This window comes from Ambystoma mexicanum, chromosome 2p (assembly GCF_040938575.1).
Source record: "Ambystoma mexicanum isolate Mex_15411 chromosome 2p, UKY_AmexF1_1, whole genome shotgun sequence".
In the NCBI taxonomy this organism is placed as follows: Eukaryota; Metazoa; Chordata; class Amphibia; order Caudata; family Ambystomatidae; genus Ambystoma; species Ambystoma mexicanum.
This window is the reverse complement of record NC_090923.1, coordinates 1,421,921,964-1,421,943,616: the sequence shown is the minus strand read 5'-3', so window position 1 is coordinate 1,421,943,616 and position 21,653 is coordinate 1,421,921,964. Positions and strand designations below refer to the sequence as shown.

Sequence of the window (21,653 nt, the reverse complement as noted above, 5' to 3'; positions counted from 1 at the left end):
CACACCCCCTAACCATGGCAACAAAATAAAAATAAAATCACTTACCTTCTGCTGCCGTTTTCCGAACGTTCTGCTCTCTCTGCTTCTCTGGATGGAAACGTCTGCTATTGCTGCCGCTGCCGCTCCTGCTTTAAACATGGGCGAACCGGAAGCAAAACACAGAAGCTTCCGGTTCGCCCCTAAGCCCTCCCCTCCAGGACCATACACCAATAGGAGTCCTAGAGGGAAGGGCTTAATCCGACATTCTCGCGCTTTTACCCGGGCCAGATTGAAGTGCTGCAGTATCGATGGAAAGGGCCATCGATACTGCAGCACTTCTCTCCGGCCCGGGGGGGCTCAGCCCCCACTCGATTTTGCCGGGGGGGGCTCGGGCCCCGGAGCCCCCCCGTACTCGGCGCCCCTGCCCGTAACAAGGAAAGTATATGAAGCGGCCGTAGCCGCAAGAACAAAGGGGACTCCTGCCGGAGGAGAGAGTTGTGCTGCCCTCAGGGGAAGAATGAGGATGTGAGTACCCGCCTCCACTACTGCCCCTGTACGGCAGTGTGCTCCTGACACAATAGCATGTCGGGGAGAGAGTAATGTCCCACGCCGTGAAATAAAGTACAGAGGCTGCCCACGCCTACCCATCCTAAGGGGCAGCTCTCTGTTGGGCCGGCGGCCCTGTCTGCAAGTAAGGTCTGGCTGCCGGCGGTGAAGGCATCAGCAGCTTGTCCAAGAGAAGGTGGAAATGCTCCAGGGTCGGAGCAGTGAAAGGGATAGATCCCGGGCCTCCGGCGGTGAACAAAGGAAGAACTCTGTGCCGGCACAGAAGAGAAAGAAAAGGGGTATGGTCCTGAGGCATCCCGGGCTGTCCTGCAGTGAAAACATGTGTGCTCTAGATCGGGGTGCAGGAAACAAATGCAGAAGGCCCTCTCCCAGATCCTGGGCCCATCGGCAGTGAAGTGCCCAGCAGCTCCACGTCAGAGCATGAAATAAATGCAACAGTGACAGTAAAATGATTACCGGGCACCGAAACATGTGGCACAGCTCATGCTGCTGCCCCACTGCCCATTCCAAAACTCCTGCCTGAGGGAGTGAAGGAATTGTCGAGGACCAGACATCCTGCCACCAGTGTTGCCCTGCCTGCCTAGCAAGTGGCCTCATTGCCAGTGTCGGATTGGCCCGTCGGCCGATCAGCCCGTGGCCGATACGAAATCCTTAGAGGCTGGCGAGGGGCCGGGTTTCAAGCCCATGCCCGGGCCGGTCTCGCGCTGGCTCAGGGCTGCCTGCAGTGCTGATCTGCTCTGCATGAACAGGGCCTGCGGGCAGCAAGTCGGCGCGAGACTGACACCATGGCGCTGCTGCTAGGTGATTGTGAAGGAAGTGTTACTTTTTTACAAAACACTGGTAGTGGGTCGGGCTGGCCTCAGCCCGGCCTGCTACCAGTGTTTTGTAAAAAAGTAACAGATTCCTGCAACTGCTCGTCCTTGAAGGACCTGGGGCAGCAGCAGGCAGTCTGATGAAGGAGCCTGGAGGCCGCCTGCAGGGCTGGGCTTGGCCAGAGGCACGATAAGTTGCTTTCAACTTTGCAGGAAGCAAGCAACACATTTGTTGCACACCACTGCAAAGTTGAAAGCAACTAATATTGGCCATGGCCAATGAAAATGCGGCGAGACTCTGTGCCGCCACCACCCCTCACTCCCAGCCCAGGTCAGGATTGGAGTTGTAGCCTGCAGGAAGCTGCGCACAAATGAGGACCTTACCAGTGCCATGGGCGAGGTCGAGGCCCCTGTCTCCACACCACAGCAAGAGTCCCTCGACTCGTCTCCAGCAGTGCAGCAGAGGCCAGCCCAGGAGGGCACACAGGCACTCGGGCACGGGCGACTCCCCCCGATCCTCCCTGCCCACACAGTCACCACCCCACAGCGTCAGCGGAGATGGAGAGACAACCCTGGATGAGCTGAGGAGGTAAGAGTCACCGGCCGTAAATGCGGTTATGGGCGGTAAAATAGCTCAGCGGGTTGAGCACTCACTGCTGCAATCTGAGCGTGATCTGCAGGTTGCAGGTTTGAATCCCGGCAAGGCCAACTCAGCCTTTCATCCTTCCGAGGTCGATAAATGAGTACCAGTTTTGGTTGGGTGATATTGTATGTAAGTATGTAAAGCGCTTTGGATTAAGGGGCTATATAAATAACACATCATTATCATTAATGCCCCCCCACCTGTCTCACTTTGTATCTCTTAGCTCCACACCCTGATAACCAAAGCTCCATTCTTTGTTGCCCTTCCATTTTCTCCCACTGCCTCCCCTTCACCCTTTTTGATCACTACTCCTCCAACTCTCTCTCCACCAGTGCCCACCACAGCACCATTAGATCCCAGGAGCAGCAAGCTATGCTGTTGGGGTGAAAGAGGAACATTCCTGCCATGCATGTGGGGCAAAAACATGAGATAGCGACCCGCAGGGCATGCTCCTACTCACTGCTTGCCATGATTGGGCGAAGCTGTGGAGAGTTGTGACTGGCAGCTAGGAGCAAGGAAAGACTACTATGGTTGGCCTCTAAATCTGGTTAATGGACAATGCAGATGAAATCGGATGTTTTTGTTTTTGATGATTTAGGCACATTGAAGTCTATGGAGGGGTCTTGGGTTTGACGTGAGGGTGTACATTGTCCAGGGCTGGTGACACCCACCCAAAGAGAGGGAATGGAGGTATGCACCACAGGGCATCGCAACTCTGCGTGATAAGTAGAGCGACAGACTGTGGCATGTTTTCCACACTGCATTCCACACTGCACTCTGCATGATTGTGGAGACGGGCACTTCCTTTTTTTATGCTCAGACTCGAGCCCCATGTATCTGCAGTGCTGGATGGCAGTAGCTGCCGGTCTACGAGTTGGCTCATAAACTTCGCGACCCCTCCAATTGATGATGGCCTGCAATGGAAAAACATCTAGCGTGGTCTACATTATACACACGAGGGAATGCTTGGGATAATTAGCAGTGGACTGGGGGTGGGGCCATTTACATCTCAAAGTAAATGTTCCATGTTGCTTTGGCACACCTTTGCTTGCTCATGTTGACTGTTTAGTAGTTTATTAAAAAAATACTCTTATCACAAATTTCGCCATACTTGGAAAGCGCCTGTGTGTGAACTCATTTCCAGAAAATGTTTTGGGTCATTGGCTGTCAGGCTGTCCCATAAAAGGGCAAAGCTGACAGGACCACTGCGGTCACATACATTCATGTTTGTTGTTTGACGGGGTGGATTTGCACCGCGCAGGCACAAAGGGGGCCAGTGTGTTGCTGTTGGGTGGAGGGAGGGGGCTACCTACGCTCCAGTCTGAGTGTAACAGTAGGAGACACTCCTGGATTTTCCTTACTGGGGGTTGTTGTGTTCGAAGCCTAAGGTGCCCTTCATTGTTATTTTTTGCAACACCCTGGCAGCTCTGCCTTCTTTGGTGTTCGTTCACTCGCCGGGGTGGACGGTCAGTGGGTTTCTTTTTTTGTCATCCATAAAAAGTGTGATTTATTACAAAGGCTCCTGAGTCCTCTCCCTTTCTCCTCCCTGTTGCTTCCACAGACAAGCTCCAGTTTCCTGATTTTTACATCCACTTAACACTAACACGAGACGCAGAGAGGAGTTGCTGAATGCATCATTGAGGGCACACATGTGTCCAACAGATGAGATCTTCATGTATGTGGTTTGTGAACTATAAATAGTAAACACACTCCAGTATAATTGGGCCCAAGCAAGAAACATACCTTTTGAAAAAGAGCTCACATTTTTGCAAAAAACAGGCATTTTACATAATATTTTAAATTAGTGAATGTAATGATAACTGACGGCATACAGTATACACCATACGGACTACATGAGGGCCTGCTGCAGTGTTACGGATTGCTGCCCAACTGCCACTGCTAAAATGTGCCGATTCTTCAGAAATCATGCCATGTGTAGCTATTAACTAACCAAAAAAAAGTTCCATCCCAGTCAGTGTGGGGGATGGGAATGGAAGTAGCACATCGTACTATTTAGAATAATGCACAGTCAGATTTGTAATGCAGTATTATCGCAAACCATATTCCCCGCAATAGCCTATGAGGGGAATACCTGATGCTCGGTAATCAAGCAGTCAGTAACAAGAAAGCACTGCCTCTTTAGCTGTAGTCCCGTGAAGCCAGGATGCCTGAGTTCATACTCCAGCTTACATGTCAGTGTGATTGAACCTATGCAAAACACTTTGCTTCCATTGCCCCATTACTGAAAGAATAAAAAAAAAAGGTGCAACGGATGCACCTTCTTTAAATGCTGCCTGCCTCTTGGAAATGTGCAAATCCTTGTGCTTAAAAGCTTGTGCTCAGTGTAGAAATATTTGACCATGCACATCAAGTGGCCATTGACTAGTCTTCATTGTGCCGCAATGAATGCCTTGTTGTAATGTGTCTATCTTTCCTATCTGCATAGCATGCTATTCAGGATGTTTGTTTGCATGTTTGAGGTAACGAGTGCTCAGAGTATGGAATGTCCTGTGAGTGTGCTGCTTTCCCTATTTTGCCAACCTCTGATCTGAAGTCCGAAAAGTAGATGCACGCAGTCTTGCAATGCGGCCAAATTTGTACAGACTTGCAGATGAACTTAACTGGTCTGCTGTTAAATCTCAATTACCAGTTTAATGGTATCCACTACATAACAATTGCTCAGTTTACTATTGCTGATTTGATAGCTCAGTGGGTTGAACGCTTGCTACTGCGATGTGTGTGTGATCTGCAGATTGGAGGTTCGAATCCCAGCAAGGCCATCTCAGCCTTTCATCCTTCTGAGGTTGAGAAATGAGTACCAACACAGGTTGAGTGATATTGTATGCATATTTGTTCTATAAAAAAAGAGCTTAAGAGTAGGTGCTATACAATAACATATTATCATTTGGCCTTGGACGTCTGCTTGCATTGATGATGGTTTGAGGGCCACTTTTCTTGATGCAAGGGGTGGGCCACTTTTTGAGGTGACCTTGAAGGCTGGGCCACTTTTTTGAGGCGAGGGAGGGCCACTTTTTTTTGGGTGTCCGGGCCTATTTCTTGTTCCAGTCCGACCCTGCTCATTGCCCTGCCACTGGTGCGTCCCCTCTACTGCTGGCAATGCAAGGCCAACTACTCCTGGCTAGGGGGAGCTGAATAAAGAAGTGGCCCTAACATCCTGCCACCATCGACACCCTGCCCCCAGTGTCACCCTGCCACTGGCGGGCGCCCTCTGCTAATGGCAGCTTCCTGCCCACACGCCTACCTGGAGGAGAAAACTATGCAAGTGGCCTCATCGCCCTGCCACTTGTGTGCACCCTGCCGGGCCCGCCATCCATGGAGCAGGCCGATGTGGCCCTGGGTGCGATTCCTGCCACCCCCGAACTTGGACAACACCTTCCCCATCAACAGCAGCGACTCTTGCCTGGGGGAGGAGAAGAAGTGGCCCAGACACCCTGTCATCTGTGTCCGGCCAACCAACGTCTTGCAGCCCTTAAACCCACCACCCAGAAGAAGTGCTATGAGCATGCAAGGGTTGCAGCGCGGTACAAGTGCTTGTGCGCCCCCCTGTCCCACTACAGTGAAGAGACACTCCTGCCTGGGGGAACGTCGTCACGGAAAGGGGAGTGAGTAACATACCAACACCCCTCCCCTGTCGACATCACGTGGCGCAGCCTGGACGCCCTGCTACCTGTGTCTTGCTGCCTGCCGCAGCATCAAGGGACTGACTGAGCCTGGTACAGCTTGGACGTCCTGCTCCCTGTGGTTATATGCTGTGAGCCTGCATGTCAGTGATGTGCTGAAAATGGTCCCAGTGAAATGGATGTGAAGCTGTGTTTCCGTATGTTTGTAGGCATGCTCTAAATGGTGCCAGCAGCTAGCAATGGCGTCATTCAGTGGTGGAAGTTCCACTTACCCCAGGTTAATAAAGGGTTTTGTAACATGTAGTCGAACTGCCAACATTCCACCGGAGGTACGCCAACCGCGACTGTCACCCTCTGGTTACCTTTCTCTTTACAGTGGGTTGATATGTGTTGTATGTCTATGGGCCTCATTACGACCCTGACGGTAGCCATGTCGGTAAAAACTGAGTTTTTTTTTCCCGGCGCCTAGCAATGGGGTATTACTGCGGCATTACAGCCCCAGTGGTACCAGTAATTCCCCATTGCCAGGCGCCGGAAAAAAATTACTCCCCCATACCCATTCGAGCCCTATAGGACTCAATGGGAATGGGGTGGACGGTAGCACCGGCACCCTTCATAAAGGTGCCGGTGCTACCTTCAAAGACTGCGGGTGGGTGCTGTTCTGCCCGCCAGATCAGACCTGGCCTGCGGGAAGGCACCCGTCTGCAGAACTCAGAGTATGCCGGTCCGGTAACAACAGTGCCGGTAGTTTACCGGCACCGTTTTTACCAGACCGGCATACTCGTAATGAGGCCCTATAACTATGTGAGGCCCATGTGTGTAGCAGTGGCATATCCTGTTTGTTGCCGATCCTACAATTCCAAAGTGTTGTTGTTCTGTAACAGGGGGATTCAGATGGTATTTTAGTAACATTTGTTTGTTTGTTATGAAAAAGGAGGAGTATGGTGTGTGACCCTCCCATGTGTATTGCCCCTTTAACAATGTGTGTCCCTCCAACATGTATTGCCCTTTTAAGATGGGCCATGACATGGCCCAAGTTATAAAAGGAGCCCCTGCAGGCATGTGCATCTGAACAGCTGCAGACTCCCAAAGAAAAGCAACTGAGTCCGTCTCTCATTTAGGTCTGCAGGCCCACACCATGTAAGCACGGGCCTGCAGGCCATGATGCAATGGGACCCTCATGCCAGCAAGGTGGCAAGGGTCCACATGGTCAGGGTATGTCCCGCCCTGCCCCCACTTAAGACCAGGTGTACACCGGCAACGCCATGAGGCACTGTGCCTCTAAGGTGCTGGTGTCCGCAGCACACCGGGGGCCTGCTGGATGCCCATAGCAAGCACCATACAACTAGGAGTACTGCCTAAATATAATTATTTACTATTTTGTTAAGCTTTATGTTATCTGCCCCCAACCTTGCAGCATGTTCAGACTTCGGGACATTTGTCCTTGTACATTACTGTATGTAGCCCCAGTGTTTACAATTACATTTCTTGTTCTGGATAAGTGAGTCTACTTTTTTTTTTTAATTTATTTTATTGGTGAATCAGCATAGTTACAGCTTATCATGTCATTGTTTCGTGCATTAATACATTGATTCACTACGGTAAATTTTGAAACATTTTCGCCCCACCCTCCAACATCAATTTCGAACCCCCCCCCAGCATTGAAAGTCCTTTTCTTCATTAATTAATGAGACGTTTAAGTGTTTGTTAATTAAAATTGAAAAACCAAATTTTTTGTCAACTGCATTGGAAAAAAAGAGTATGACCAACCCATGAGGCTTTAACCTTATTTTAATCGTTTAATATTCCAAGTGATGAGTTGAATGGTCATTGTACTTCATAAATGGAATGTTTAAATGTCCATTAATATGTATAATACCGGAAACAGTATTCAAAACCACACTTAACAAAATAACAATGCAAATGGAATATAAATGAAATGTTAGTAGTTTTGCGTTGCAGGAAAACTGATAAGCCAGGGGAAACATAAGGAGGAAACATTTAAGAAGGGGAGAGGTCAGACATATAAATAAGTCAATGATATAGAGCAAGTTAATGTGGGAATGATGAGAAATAAAATAAATAAAATAAAGGAGAGGAAAAGGATCCACATAAGGTTGATGTAGATGAAGAATATCATGGGGGTTACAAGAGCACACAGAAGAGCGCGGCACGAGAAAAGACTTAGCCAACAGGAGATAATGTTAAAACTGTTATGCGATGAAAAGGACAACACAAATAAATAGAATATCTAGTAAATTTTAGGCTAGATGAAGATAATAACTTGGGCGGGTAATTGAAGTTTAACTTTCCCTAAAAAAGTGTAGCCAAAAAGAAGAGATGTGTTCAAGTCTGTAATGTAGAGAGGGTAGGTTCTCCAGTTTAAATGGGCGATCTTGCCTTGTCCCTGGAGCAGCTAGGGCTGTGAGGGGGATCCAAAGGAGCCAAAGATTCAGACCTGCTTTGCGGGGTGCTGAATTTGCTTTGTTTGCTCTTAGCTTTTTTATAGAATGGCTGATGTGGGTGATGATCCGATGTAGAGGTACAAGTAGATGATTCCGAGGGAGCTGAGACTTCCATTGAGATAGTTTTGAAGTGATTGAATCAAGTTGAAAAGATCATTAGGGTCGGTGAATTCCTTGGTGGGGCCATCAGGGATTGTAATAATGATTTTAGCGGGAACAAGTAGTCCATATCCGATGCCAACGTTTTTCAAAAGGGGTCTCATATCAAGGAATCTTTTTCTTTTGGCTTGTGTGGACTTTGAAAAATCAGGAGATATAAAGATGTATTGACCTTGGAATGAAATAGGAGATTTTTTTCCTGGCCACTAAGAGTCTGGTGCACCTGTTGATGTCTTAGGAAACAAGAAATGAAGGGTCTGGGCATAGAACTGTTGGTAGATAACCGAGGTCTAATTCTATGAGCTTGCTGTAGTTCTAAAGGAGGATTGAAAGTAATACCTAGGGTTGCGGGGATCCATTTGGTAAGAAAATGTACAAGGTCATCCAATTCTAGGATCCCATAAAATCTGATGTTGTCTTTGCGGTTTCTCTCTTCTAATTCAGTAACATCAAGCTCCAGCTCGAGTATTTTCTACTGCATATTTTCAAGGCCTTCAGCATCACTTCATCTGCCCACCACAGTTTTCACATCATGATTAAAGGCTTTATTTTTTTCTTGTATGTTAGAGGATCTAGCATCAAGTGTGCTAATTGAGGAGCGAATACCATTAAGTTCTTCAAGTATTTTTTCCTTATTAGTGTTGGCAGTGAAGTTATCTGACAGAGGTTTGGTAATGTCAGCCATCGAAGTAGAGAGCTACACAATAAGCAGAAAGAGCATATTAATAGCAAATAGGATGCACTCAATATTTTGTTTCATGCGGCAAAATATCTCCCAGTGAATGAGTGTGGAGACCTCCCGTCAGCTACTGATAACTATCAGCTCAAGCGTTGAAGAAAAACTGACACTCTTACAAGTATTGAGGGGCTCTATCAAGCAATTATGCTCATGCAACAGCAGTTAACTCCAGGTATGTCCAGCAGAAGAAACACTGTGGTCTGCTTTTGCTGGTATCCAGTTTGTTTAATTGACGAGCGGAGCTTCAGCGGTGCGACAGGTAATATAATACAGCATCAAGCTCAGATGAAAGCAAGTAGGTAATTGCCCCAGAGTTCCAGTGTAATTTTTCATGAAAATAACTAAGTATGTATGTCCATAGTTGCAGAAATAGGTCTCTGTCAGAGAGAGCTCCTCGCTTATGCCGCCACCTTGGTTGCCACTTGGCCATACCCCCAATCCTCATGATTTCTTGCTTACTTTGCTCAAACTGGGGTTCCTGTGTCCTTGTAGCAAAATAACATTTTAGTGGAGTTCAGCAGAGCTAAATAAAGAAGCCCTTAGCAGACCAGCCATGCACATCCTGTTGCTGACTCAGAAAAACTGCAGAAATGCGAGTGTGAGTCATCAGCATTCTTGGCATTCCAAAAGCCCCCTGAATTATTGCCTCATCAGAGCTAAATATAGAAGCCATTAGCAGACCACCCATGTGCATCCTGTTGCTGGCACAGCAGACATCTAGAAATACTGGTATGAGTCATTAGAATTCTTGGCGTTCCACAGCCCCCCTGAGACAGTGTATTGTGTTATCTGTGCCTGTGCTTCGAAAAAGCCTGAAAGCCCGCCCACTACAATTCTGGCTCAAAATTTGCATGTCAGTAATTTCTCTACCAAATGCAGCATGGGTCCCTGTAAACAGTGTCAGGCTTTCTGAAGGCCGTGGATGCCTGATGTAGATTCTACAACCGCCCTTTTCCATCTGCATTGTGTTAATTTAAAAAGCATCAAGCATTGCCGAAAGCCAATAGTTTTTATGTAAATGTTTCACTGTTCATTTAAAAAGAAACACAGATTGCCAAAAGCCAATAACTTGGGGTCTTTTGCATTTGCCCTGTGAATCACACTTTGCATATAAAGTGAATTCACCTATGTTTTTTGAGGCCGCCTTTCAAGGTCAGAGGTTGGCATGCCGGCATCTATACTATATATAGACTTTATATCCAGTTCATATAACATTGATAATTTTATATCAAAATGATATAAAACATTTTGGGGGTCGATACCTTTTTATATAAAAAAGTCAATTTTATATACATTTTATATCAAAAATTATGCATTTTATATTGTATCAAATTTTATATTGAATTTCACATTAACTTACATTTACAAATATATTCATTTTTATATTAAAAATATATTCATTTGATATTATTTATATAATTGTATATATATTTCTGAGGCTTGTGGAATCTGCTTAGATCACATGCTGTGCATAGGCCGACATCTAGTGGAAGCTGCGGAGTATTACAGTTTGTTTTTCGAAGTCGAAAAATGGGCGTCGACACAGGGCGTGCCAGTAATACTATCCCTAGTGTGACGTCCCCTGTACCCATGATCCCTCACGCGTCTAGGATCCCCAGATTGTTTTTTTCCGCCATTCTGGTCGGAAGCACTTCATCGGAGTTCCCTGGCTTTGCCATATTTTCACTCTAAACTAATTCTAATTTGCCCCGTTTGGCCAACCTTTCGTCGATCAACATCTCGACGCCGAACCGGGGAGGAGATCAACGTCGAATACCCGACGGATTGGGCCTTGAGGCTTCCGCCTCGGCTCGGGCCTGGGCCGCTGGCCTCGGCCCTACAAGTAGGGAGAGTGGGGGTGGTACACTTCCACACTCGACACCTTATTACCTACACACACTTGCCCGCTGCCCACAGGCGCGTATGGAGGGTACGCCCTTTCAGTTTTGCCCCAAGTGTAATAAGAAATACCCTTGGGTAGATAAGCACGCTACGTGCAACCTTTGCCTACCCAGAGACCACCCCGAGACGGGTTGCAGGGCCTGTAGCAGGTTTAAGGCAAAAACTCTTAAGGACCGCTCCACCAAGCGTTGGGCCCACCACGCCAAGCTAGCAGCTATGGAGGCGGAGGGTACCTTCAGCGACGGCAGCGACGCCGAACTTTCGGACGGCGAGGGCACCAAGGCGTCGAAGGACAGCCGAACGCACGTCCCCGGCCTCGGAAGGTCGTCCGTCCCGGCGACTATGGGGAAGTCCCCCGGCGACAAAAGCGTTACACATACACACGCTAAACACAAAAAATCCACCCGAGATTCGACGTCGTCGAAACCTCGGAAAGAGGCACAGAAGGAGCGGTCCGAAAGGACGTCCTCTGGGCGGTCCCGGTCGAGGTCGCCGCACGACGTCAGGCAAGCCTCCACACTTGCACAGAGTGCCTCGACCATTAATATCCCGGAAGATCAATCGTCCGGAGACGAACACGACTTCCACCCCCAGACTGCACCCCAGGAAAAGGGTACATTACTTGGGAGTAAAGAGGGGCCAGTTTCGAAGGCTAGTTCGAAAGACAGGGATTCCACCTCCGATCCTCGACGCCAGGCGTCGAAAGATAAGGGAAAGGGGAAACACACTTCCACCCACGGGGAAGGGGGTAAACAGCAAAGGAAACAACCCTTGCAGTCCTCCACTACAAAAGAACTGACCAAGTCTTCTCAGGGCCAATCCATAGAAAGTCCCAGCAAGGTCACCCCAAGCTCAAAACTCTGGTCATGCGAGGACATTGACAGAGTAATGTCAAGGATGTCTTCCTTGGCGAATTTTTTCGAAAGACACCCTGAACAACTCCTAGCTTTAAACCCTCAGGAACATTCTCCCTCAGGGTCAAGGGACCCTATCCCCTCAAATAAAAGACCCCGGGTCGAGACACCATTTAGGCCTTTAGACCCCATCGAGGTCCAACCCTATTCTTACCTCTTCCCTACAGACCAAGGAAACTCTTCCCTTATAGAAGGTCAGGAAATTGACACGCCAGAAGATCCTGCAGGATCAGATTATTACGGCGAAGACGAAGACGAGGATGAGCCAGAAAATAGCCCAGATATTTTCAGAATGGACTCACCAGTCGAAAGGGAAGCCCCAGTGTCTGACTCCCCAATAGATAATCAGCCCCTCCTGAATGAACTGCTCTTTCGGGCAGCTAACCACTTCCACATAGACACACAAGGTGTCCAGGAAGAAAGGGACTTTGCGGAAGAACTAATAGGGGAAAGGAAGCCAGTAGCCCAGACCATTCCCATCCTAAAATCTGTTCAACGCAGAATAGCACCATCCCTTGTCAACCCAAACCTGACAAGACCTGTAAATCCGAGAGTGGAGAAGCTGTTTAAAGCAGCCCAGTCGGACCCCCTATATATTAGAGGTCAACTTAAGCCAGACTCTCTAGTAGTAACCAACACCCGCAAAAGAGCTGGTACACCATTATCTTCCTCTGAGGCTCCCCCCGACAAAGAAAGTAAAAAACTTTATGGTTTTGGCAGGAAAGTAGCTTCCACGGCAGCCTACCAAGCCAGAATCGCGAATTCCACCACACTGTTGGCTAGCTACAACTGTCACCAGTGGGAAGAAGTGGCAGCACTAATAGACTCTGCTCCCGAACCCCTTAAAAGCCAGCTAGCTCGCATTTGTGCGGAAGGAAGGAACGTGTCAGGCTGCACTGTAAAAGCAACTCTGGACGCCGCTGACAATGCGGGTAGACTTATAGCAGAGGGGACTGTCATCAAAAGGCATGCTTGGTTGAGGCAGTCGGGATTCAAAGCAGAAACACAAGCTGCGCTCTTAGACAAACCAGTGGAAAGTGATCTCCTGTTTGGGAAGGCAGTCGAGGACGCTCTAAAAAACGCTAAGGAAGAATTCGACACCCTCAAATCCCTTGGCCAGTTAACTACCAAACCACCTAACCAAAGAGGGAATGGCAATTTTCGTCGCCCCCGCGGCCAAAATTCCAATAGAGGAAATAGCTACTCCCACACCCAGGGTACACAGTGGAACACCAGCTCACAACAGTCTACCCAGGCGTATGGTAGGGGTAGTAAAAGAGGACGTGGTAGAGGCAGAGGCAGCCCCAGTAAAGGAGGAGGCACGCCTCCACCAAAGCAGTGACGCTCAGTTCAGGGTCCCTTCCCATGCAACCCCAGTAGGGGGACGAATATCAAGTTTCACCCAGGCATGGGAAGGGATAACATCCGACAGATGGGTGCTGTCAACAGTATCCAATGGGTACTGCATAGAACTACTGCAACGTCCCCTAAACCATCCTCCAAGACAAAAAGTCCACTCTTTACAACATCAGAAGATCCTCCTCGAGGAGATCGCCATTCTGCTAGAAAAGGACGCGATAGAACTCGTCCCGGGACACCAGGTAAACAAGGGTATCTATTCAACTTACTTCCTTGTGCCAAAGAAAGATTTAACAATGCGCCCAGTTTTAGACTTACGGCCTGCCAACAAGTATGTCAAGCCACAAAAATTCCGTATGACCACACTACAAGAGGTAATCCCACTCCTAAAAAAGGGGGATTACATGGCAACCTTGGATATGAAAGATGCCTATTTTCATATTTCCATGCTCCCGGCGCACAGAAAATACTTGCGCTTCAAGGTGGACAGTCGCCACTACCAATTCAAGGTACTGCCCTTCGGGATAGCTTCTGCACCAAGGGTATTCACCAAGGTACTGGCGGTGGCAGCTGCACACCTACGCAGGGAGGCAATCCCAGTGTACCCTTATCTGGACGACTGGCTCATAACGGGGGAAACCCCAGGAATCTGCAGGTCAAACATTCAGAGGACCATCGACCTCCTCCACGAATTAGGCTTCTCCATCAACGAGAAAAAGTCAAGTCTGGTGCCAAGCACCTCAAAACAGTTTCTAGGAGCTATCCTAGATACTCAGAAAGGATTGACCTTCCCTTCGGAAGAAAGAATTCGGAACATACTTCTGCAAATTCCGCATTATCAGTCAGGTCAACAGATAACAGTACGCAAAGCTATGCGGTTACTCGGCATGATGGCGTCATGCATTTACCTGGTCCCCCACGCGCGTCTGCGCATGCGTCCCATGCAGGAATGGTTGGCGAAACAGTGGTCTCAGGCAAGTGGTCAGTGGGACGATCTAGTGGTCGTTTCGCCAACACTTGTACAGAACCTACACTGGTGGACAAGAGAGAATCTCGCAAAGGGGAAACCCTTTTACGATCCCGAAGTACAGGCAGTGGTAACTACAGATGCATGCCTGACGGGGTGGGGAGCTCACCATCTCCACCACACAGCTCAGGGTCTCTGGTCTCACTCAGTAGCCAAGAACCACATCAATCTGCTAGAGCTTCTGGCAGTATTCCGAGCGCTGCAGGCGTTCGAGCCCCATCTACTAAACTTGTCGGTGCAGATCAGGACGGACAGCACGACAGCCATGTTCTATCTGAACAAGCAAGGAGGGACTTGTTCGCCAAATCTGTCCAAGCTTGCCCAGAAAATATGGAGATGGGCACTCAGACGGAACATCTTCCTGTCATCGCAACATGTTCCAGGGGAGCTCAATTCCCTAGCGGATGCTCTAAGCAGAGACTCCCTCCCAGAAGAACACGAATGGGTCCTTCACAGAGACGTAGTAGAAGATCTCTTCTCTCAGTGGGGTTTCCCCACTATAGACCTATTCGCCACAAGCGAAAACAAACAATGCCCAGGATTTGCATCCAGGTTCCCACAACCGGACTCCCAGGGGAATGCCCTGTGGATGAACTGGTCAGGGATGTTTGCGTACGCTTTCCCACCAACTCCTCTCATCAGGAAGGTGGTGTACAAGATGAACAAGGAATCGATGACGCTCATCCTAGTTGCTCCCATGTGGGCGAGACAACCATGGTTTCCACACCTACGCAGGATGGCGGTATGCGAGCCCATCAGACTCCCAGCCTGGTACAACCTTCTGTCCCAGCAACAAGGTCAAACAGTGCATCAGGAACCCAACTCTATGAACCTAGCAGCATGGCTCCTGAAGTCATAGAGTTTGGACATCTCAAATTACCACAGAGGTGTATGGACATTCTAAAAGAGTCTAGGAAACCAAATACAAGGCACTGTTACTTTGACAAGTGGAAAAGATTCGTTATCTGGTGCCAGTGTAAACAAATCAACCCGGTTGATTGCACTCCTTCCAACGTTGTAACATACATGCTCCACCTGCTGGATGCAGGGTTGGTTTTTAACTCTCTGAAAGTACACCTGGCAGCCCTCTCAGCCTACACCACATCCCATAACAAGGTTTCGTGGTGGAAAGTACCAGTGGTTAAAGCCTTCATGGAAGGAGTAAAGAGACTTCACCCTCCTATCTCGAACCCACCGCCAGGATGGGATCTCAATGTGGTGCTATCTAAGCTCATGGGGCCCTCCTTCGAACCCATGCATAAAAGTAGTCTCAAACACCTGACTTATAAAACGGCCTTCTTAGTAGCCATTACCTCCATAAGAAGGGTCAGTGAAATTCAGGCTCTGTCAGTGCAAGATCCTTTCTTTACTATCCACAAGGACAAACTGGTTTTACGCACACACCCTAGATTCTCACCAAAATTCATATCCAAGTTCCATGTAAACCAGTCCATCGAGCTTCCGGCTTTCTTCCAAAACCCACAAAGCTCAGCTGAGGTGAAACTACACACCCTAGATGTGCGTAGGGCGGTCTTATACTATGTAAATAAAACCAGACCGCTAAGGAAAACAGATCAACTGTTTGTCTCCGTAGCTACAGGCAGAGAGGGGGATCGCGTCTCTAAGGGCGCTATCTCAAAGTGGATTATCAACTGTATACAGCTGTGTTACTCTCTTTCTGAAAAAACTCTGCCTTTTACGCCAAGGGCCCACTCTACCAGAGGCATTGGGGCCACTCTGGCTTTCATTGCAAATGTTCCCCTTGACACCATTTGCAAAGCAGCTACTTGGAGCTCTATTCACACTTTTACTCAGCATTACTGCATTGACACTCATTCCAAGGCAGATACACAAGTGGGACAAGCGGTTCTAAGACACCTGTTTGCTCATGACCCTTCTCACATCCCACCTCCTTCTTCTGGTACTGCTCGCTAATCTATGCACAGCATGTGATCTAAGCAGATTCCACAAGCCTCAGAAGGGATACATTACTCACCGTAATCGTATTTCTGATGCTTGTATCTGCTTAGATTCACATGCGACCCACCCTTCCTCCCCTCCGAGAGAAGGCGCATGGTTGCTTGTAGTCTTACCTTTCTGTCTATCTGCTTGGACTATCTGTACTCACGCTACTCCTCATGCTACCTCATGTCAGGAAAAACACAATCTGGGGATCCTAGACGCGTGAGGGATCATGGGTACAGGGGACGTCACACTAGGGATAGTATTACTGGCACGCCCTGTGTCGACGCCCATTTTTCGACTTCGAAAAACAAACTGTAATACTCCGCAGCTTCCACTAGATGTCGGCCTATGCACAGCATGTGAATCTAAGCAGATACAAGCATCAGAAATACGATTACGGTGAGTAATGTATCCCATATATTTGTATTTATTTATGTGTAATCAGTTCATATTTGAACTTTTACAAAATCAATAAAGTGCCAATTCAAATCAATATATTAATAACATCATATACAGTACACACATAGAGTGAGAAAGTCTTAATAGATACAAATCTTAGTTCATTGCATATTCTAAAAAACATGATGAATGATACTTAGTGATATCAACATTTCATTATTTCATTAATATTTTATTTTAAAATATCTAAAATCTTTTAAGCATTTTAAAACATTCTTAAAGGTTATACATGTTCATATTTTTCTCATCAATATCACTTCCTGGTACTTGTACTTATTCAAAATGTCTTTTAACCTGCCACCATACTCTAAATAGGGCTATATGTGTTGACCCACATTCTTTATTTAGACAGTAGGTCCAGAATTCAGAGGTTTTTATAGACTCATAGTCATGTGTCAGGTGGCATAATAAGGTCATGTAGATGTGTCCTAACTTGGGACATTCTGTCAAAAGTTTTCTCACCGTTTCTATACATCCAGGCATTTTACAAAATCTACATATCCTACCCTCTTTAGGAATTTTCCATTGAGCACCATGGATAGATCTCACAGGAAGCTGGTTTGTGTGCATTAACAATCAAAATCGCCGCACATCAGGATCCGGACAACACAACCAATATCTTGGTGGTTTCATGAACCTATGAGAATCTTGTGCCACTTGACTATAATTGTGGAGTGTCTTTAAGTGTTCATAATTGTTGACCCAATCCCATTTTTTCAAACGGCGAGTAAATGCCCCTTTCAATTTCTTAAAGTTTGAACAGTGTCCGAAATCGGGTTTCCAATCTAATTTATGGAACAGATATTTTACCAATTTCAAGTACCCGTTATTTTTCTCAGGTGTATGCTCGAGACAATAGTTAGCACTTAATTTATTGAGGAGGGAACATATAGGGGAAGTTTTAGATTTTACAAAAGGTTCCCCTCTATGTTGAAGTGCCAGCTATTTTAGACACAGCAATTCTAGTTCTAACCGTATATATTGGATAAGTGCTGAAAGAGGAAGCCCAAGGACACATCACCAAAACAAACCTTCAAGTACCTGCAGCCACTCCAAATTTTGCATCTCGAGTGCATCAAGCCCATATGCTGGTCCGACAGCACAGCGAGTAGAGCACCCGCTTTGACATCCATGCAGAGCCTGCTGATGCAGGTTCGAATACCAGCAGGGTCAAACTCAACCTTTCATCCTTCTGAGGTCGATAAATGAGCACCACACACTGTGGATAATAATAAGCAGCTCTCAGATGCCTGAGCTTTCATAGCGCTATATAAATGCTAAATTATTATAATTATTATTATTATATTACAGGACAGAACAACTGTTTGTAGAGTTCAAGAATGCCTCCTGATGTAAGCCCAGCATGGTGGTATGTAAATCTACGTACCATGAAGGAGATATGTTTAGCTTTGCAGGATTTACTTATAACAGTTTTGTAATACACTTTTTTTGTTGGATATTTCAATCCCAAGATATTTATAATTTTGGGTGTACTCAATATGCCCAAGGTCAGTAATAAGGGGTTGCATTTTTATGTTATGAGTCGTAAAAAGCATGGTTTTGGTTTTTATTAAATCAATAGACAACCCATGGCCTTCAGCATAACTAGCAAGAGCTTTTAGAATGGACTTCATGCCTGAGAATAAATGGTCACATATAACCAAGTCATCAGCATAAAGCATGGCTGCGACCGTACATTGACCAATCCTAGGTGGACACTTTGCACTGAGAGACATCGAGGCAGGTACGTCCGCAATATATAGGTGAAAGAGTTGGGTCGCCAATATGCAACCTTGCATCACCCCTCAACCTATATCCATATCACCTGACAGAAGACCATTGTCGCCAAGACGAATCTGTGCAGTAGTATCCGTGTTTAAAGCCACAAGAATTTGTAGCAGCCACTCATCACTGCAACGTGCCTGCATTTTCTTCCATAACAGCTCACGATTGACTTGATCAAATGCGGCCTGAAAGCCAATATAATATATAATAATTTGATATCAATTTTTATATAAATTTTATATAAAAAATAGCAAGAATTGCGATCATTATCATTTTTATATGAATTTTATATTAACTTTATATCAAATCGACATCAATGGGGCAGGTCTTAGACCGGAAATGGGGGGCAGGGCCTCTGCCAACATTCTTGAATGGAAAGGAAGGGCACCACCTTGTACTGCTAAGAGCAAAGTTCCTGACATAGGAAAGAAAGGGCGGAGGACTTGAACAGAGGAACTACCCCAGAGGAGACAGAGGATAAAAGGGTAGAGACCCGGGTCTAAAGAGACAGAGGCAGTGAAACGTAGGAGCAGGAGAAGCAAGTAAAAGTTCCCCTGGGGACCAACCCAGAAAAGAAGAACATACGGTATCCCTGTGAAGTGTCTGGGGCTACTAAAAGAAACCCCAACCACCCTTACAACTTAAATAAAAGGCATACAATTCAAAACTCAGTGCGTCATTTGTTATAACGTGTAACATATTGTGGTGTTTCCCCAGCATAGAATGGTTGTCACCAGTGCCACTCTTTCAGACAGGTTCTTGAAGGCAAAAGTGCACTGGGCAGATGGATGCAATGCCCAAAGCAGCAGGGGCGGGCAGATTTCCTAACGTGAGCATTATGAGAAAGCAAGAGCAGTTATCCGAGGCCGAGTTATCACCACTGTAGTGAAGCCCTGACGTGAGCCGGTGAGAGTCGAGCAACTTTCGTGGAACAACTGTGCTTCATTTTGGCATGTGCCAAGTGCATGTGACTGTGAGCTCATTTTGGCATGAGCTCACACTGCACTCTGCTTCTATGCTCCATTTTCATTGGTTGCTGTGAAGCCCCGACATTCATGCTGAGGCCTACTGTTGAGCACGCAGGGTCCAGCATGGGGAAGGGCTATCAGTGCCTCAAGTATGGAAGCAAAGCTGCAGAGGAAGGGACGGGGCATGGAAGGGAGCTGCGTGAGAAGGGACTACTACAGTGATTTGGCCAGAATCACATCATATTGTCCATGTGGGGAAACAAAGTTTCAAACCGATTAAAGTATGAGATTAAAATAAAATACATTTTAGAAGCAGGCAATACCAACTTCCCCACACAAGTAAACATATTGTGCATTGGGTAGAAATCTAGGTCACTAATGTACTTGTTTAAAATGATGCAGTATATATTTGATCTCTGTCTGTTGTCTCCCTGGCACCCAATGAATCTCACCTAACCACCAAATGTTATAGTTTACCATTTATTTGGCTTTTCTATGAAAGAAGTGATAATTCAGCCTGTGGTGTGCAATCTATGAATGGCCATAATGTATATGAAACAACAGTGCTATCTGTTTAACCATGAAAGAGTGGTACACGTATAGTGCACACGTAACAGAATTCCCTTCCAGGTGAGCCCAAGTTTTAGCAACTAACAAAAAAAGCACAGTAAAGCAAACTGATGCGCCCAGGATCACATCATTTTATCACGTGGAGAAGCCAGGATTTGTGGTGGTTTTCATTGCGCAATGTTAAAGTTATTATTTGAGAACCTTTTTTTTTAAAATTATTTTTATTTGCATTTCAACAACCAAAAAAGAAGAAACTGGCAGTACAGTGAGATACATGTAATATATGGTGTACATTCGAAAATACATAATTTCCACAGCTGCAATCAATGCCTTCATTCTAGTATGCGTCCCAACCCACAATGTACCCAGCAGGTGCGTGCATCGAGGGTGCACCCAGGACCAATCGTTATCCCGTATGACACTTGTACATGCCTAACAGGTCCGAAGACAACCCCAATAACAGGATACAACCCCCCCCCCATGCCCTAGTCCAGTCTGCTTCCCTCCCCACCCACACTGGCTGAACCGCTCCCACCGCAGGTCTCTACCATGTCCGGTTAACCACTACTGCCCTCCCACTAGAGTCAAGGGGGCTTATCATCCGAGGACTATAAGATTGAGGTTCCACGAACCCTTAGACAAGTATCGACAGATACTGAGGAAATATGGCAGGTTACTAGTCCCACATCCTACCAAGAAACACACAGTGCCTATTGTCTTGAGTATACCAGCCATTTATCTCTAGTCTACGTAACATCATTAGATCGGAGCTTCTAACCAGTCCTGGCCCAGTTCTTTGCCAGAGCCATGCCAGTACTTTTTCCCCCGCAGGGCTTCTTTCCGTTTTTTCCCACAAGACTTCTCGATGTTTGTAATAATAAGGTTCCTCTGGTCCACAACAACATTTCTAGTAGTCTTCTCCATGAGCACCGGCATTAAGGGATTGTCTGACTTGCAGAGATCTGGACATCGCCTGAAGTCTATGAGCCCCTAAGTGTTGGGCTTATATTTAATTCCAACAGCCGAACATAAAGCATTAGGCGCCAGCGTTCGCTTGCTTTCATAAGAGGGTAAAACAGGTGACATGGCCATAGGAGGGGAAACGGTTTCAAAACCCGAACCATCAGGTGCTTTCTGTATAGGTTGTGAATGCAGGTTAGCTATTCCTGGTTGACCATCTGTCTGACAACAGCTATCCACTTTATTCAAATGTTGAAGTTCCCCTAACAATGGTAAAAAATCTGGTTGACAAAATGAATCCATTTTCACCAGACGATGTTCTTCCCGCGCATTTATCCAGTGCGTCCATCCTTGTACAGAAATCAGAATAGCTGTTACACATATTCAACTCTTTGGACATATTGGCCTTTACTTGTGACCATTGTTCGGGGTTAAATTGTGTCAGTGTGCCCTGGTCAGCAACACTCAGCCGCTGTGCTCTAAGATGCACACGACTGGCCTTAGTCTCCATGTCACCAGAGGGGAGTAGAACACTATGGAAGGATACTATTATATACCTTTTATTAGTTAACGGATGTTCAGGATTAACTGCCCCTAATTCGTGCATTTGGCAGACCAGCTCTTTTACATCCATTGTGAATATCTGCCGCATTATCAATATCGAGGGGCATGTCAGTTCTCTAAGTGTATAGTATCTGCCTCCTACATCAACTCAATGCCCACACCTCGGAAATACGAT

General features: G+C 46.8%; 1 protein-coding gene across 2 annotated transcripts in view; it reads right to left on the bottom strand.

The window, feature by feature from the left end:
• LOC138567574 (zinc finger protein 250-like) overlaps window positions 1-21,653 on the bottom strand; it is a 312,546-nt gene that overhangs the window by 230,563 nt on the left and 60,330 nt on the right. The window lies entirely within an intron of this gene.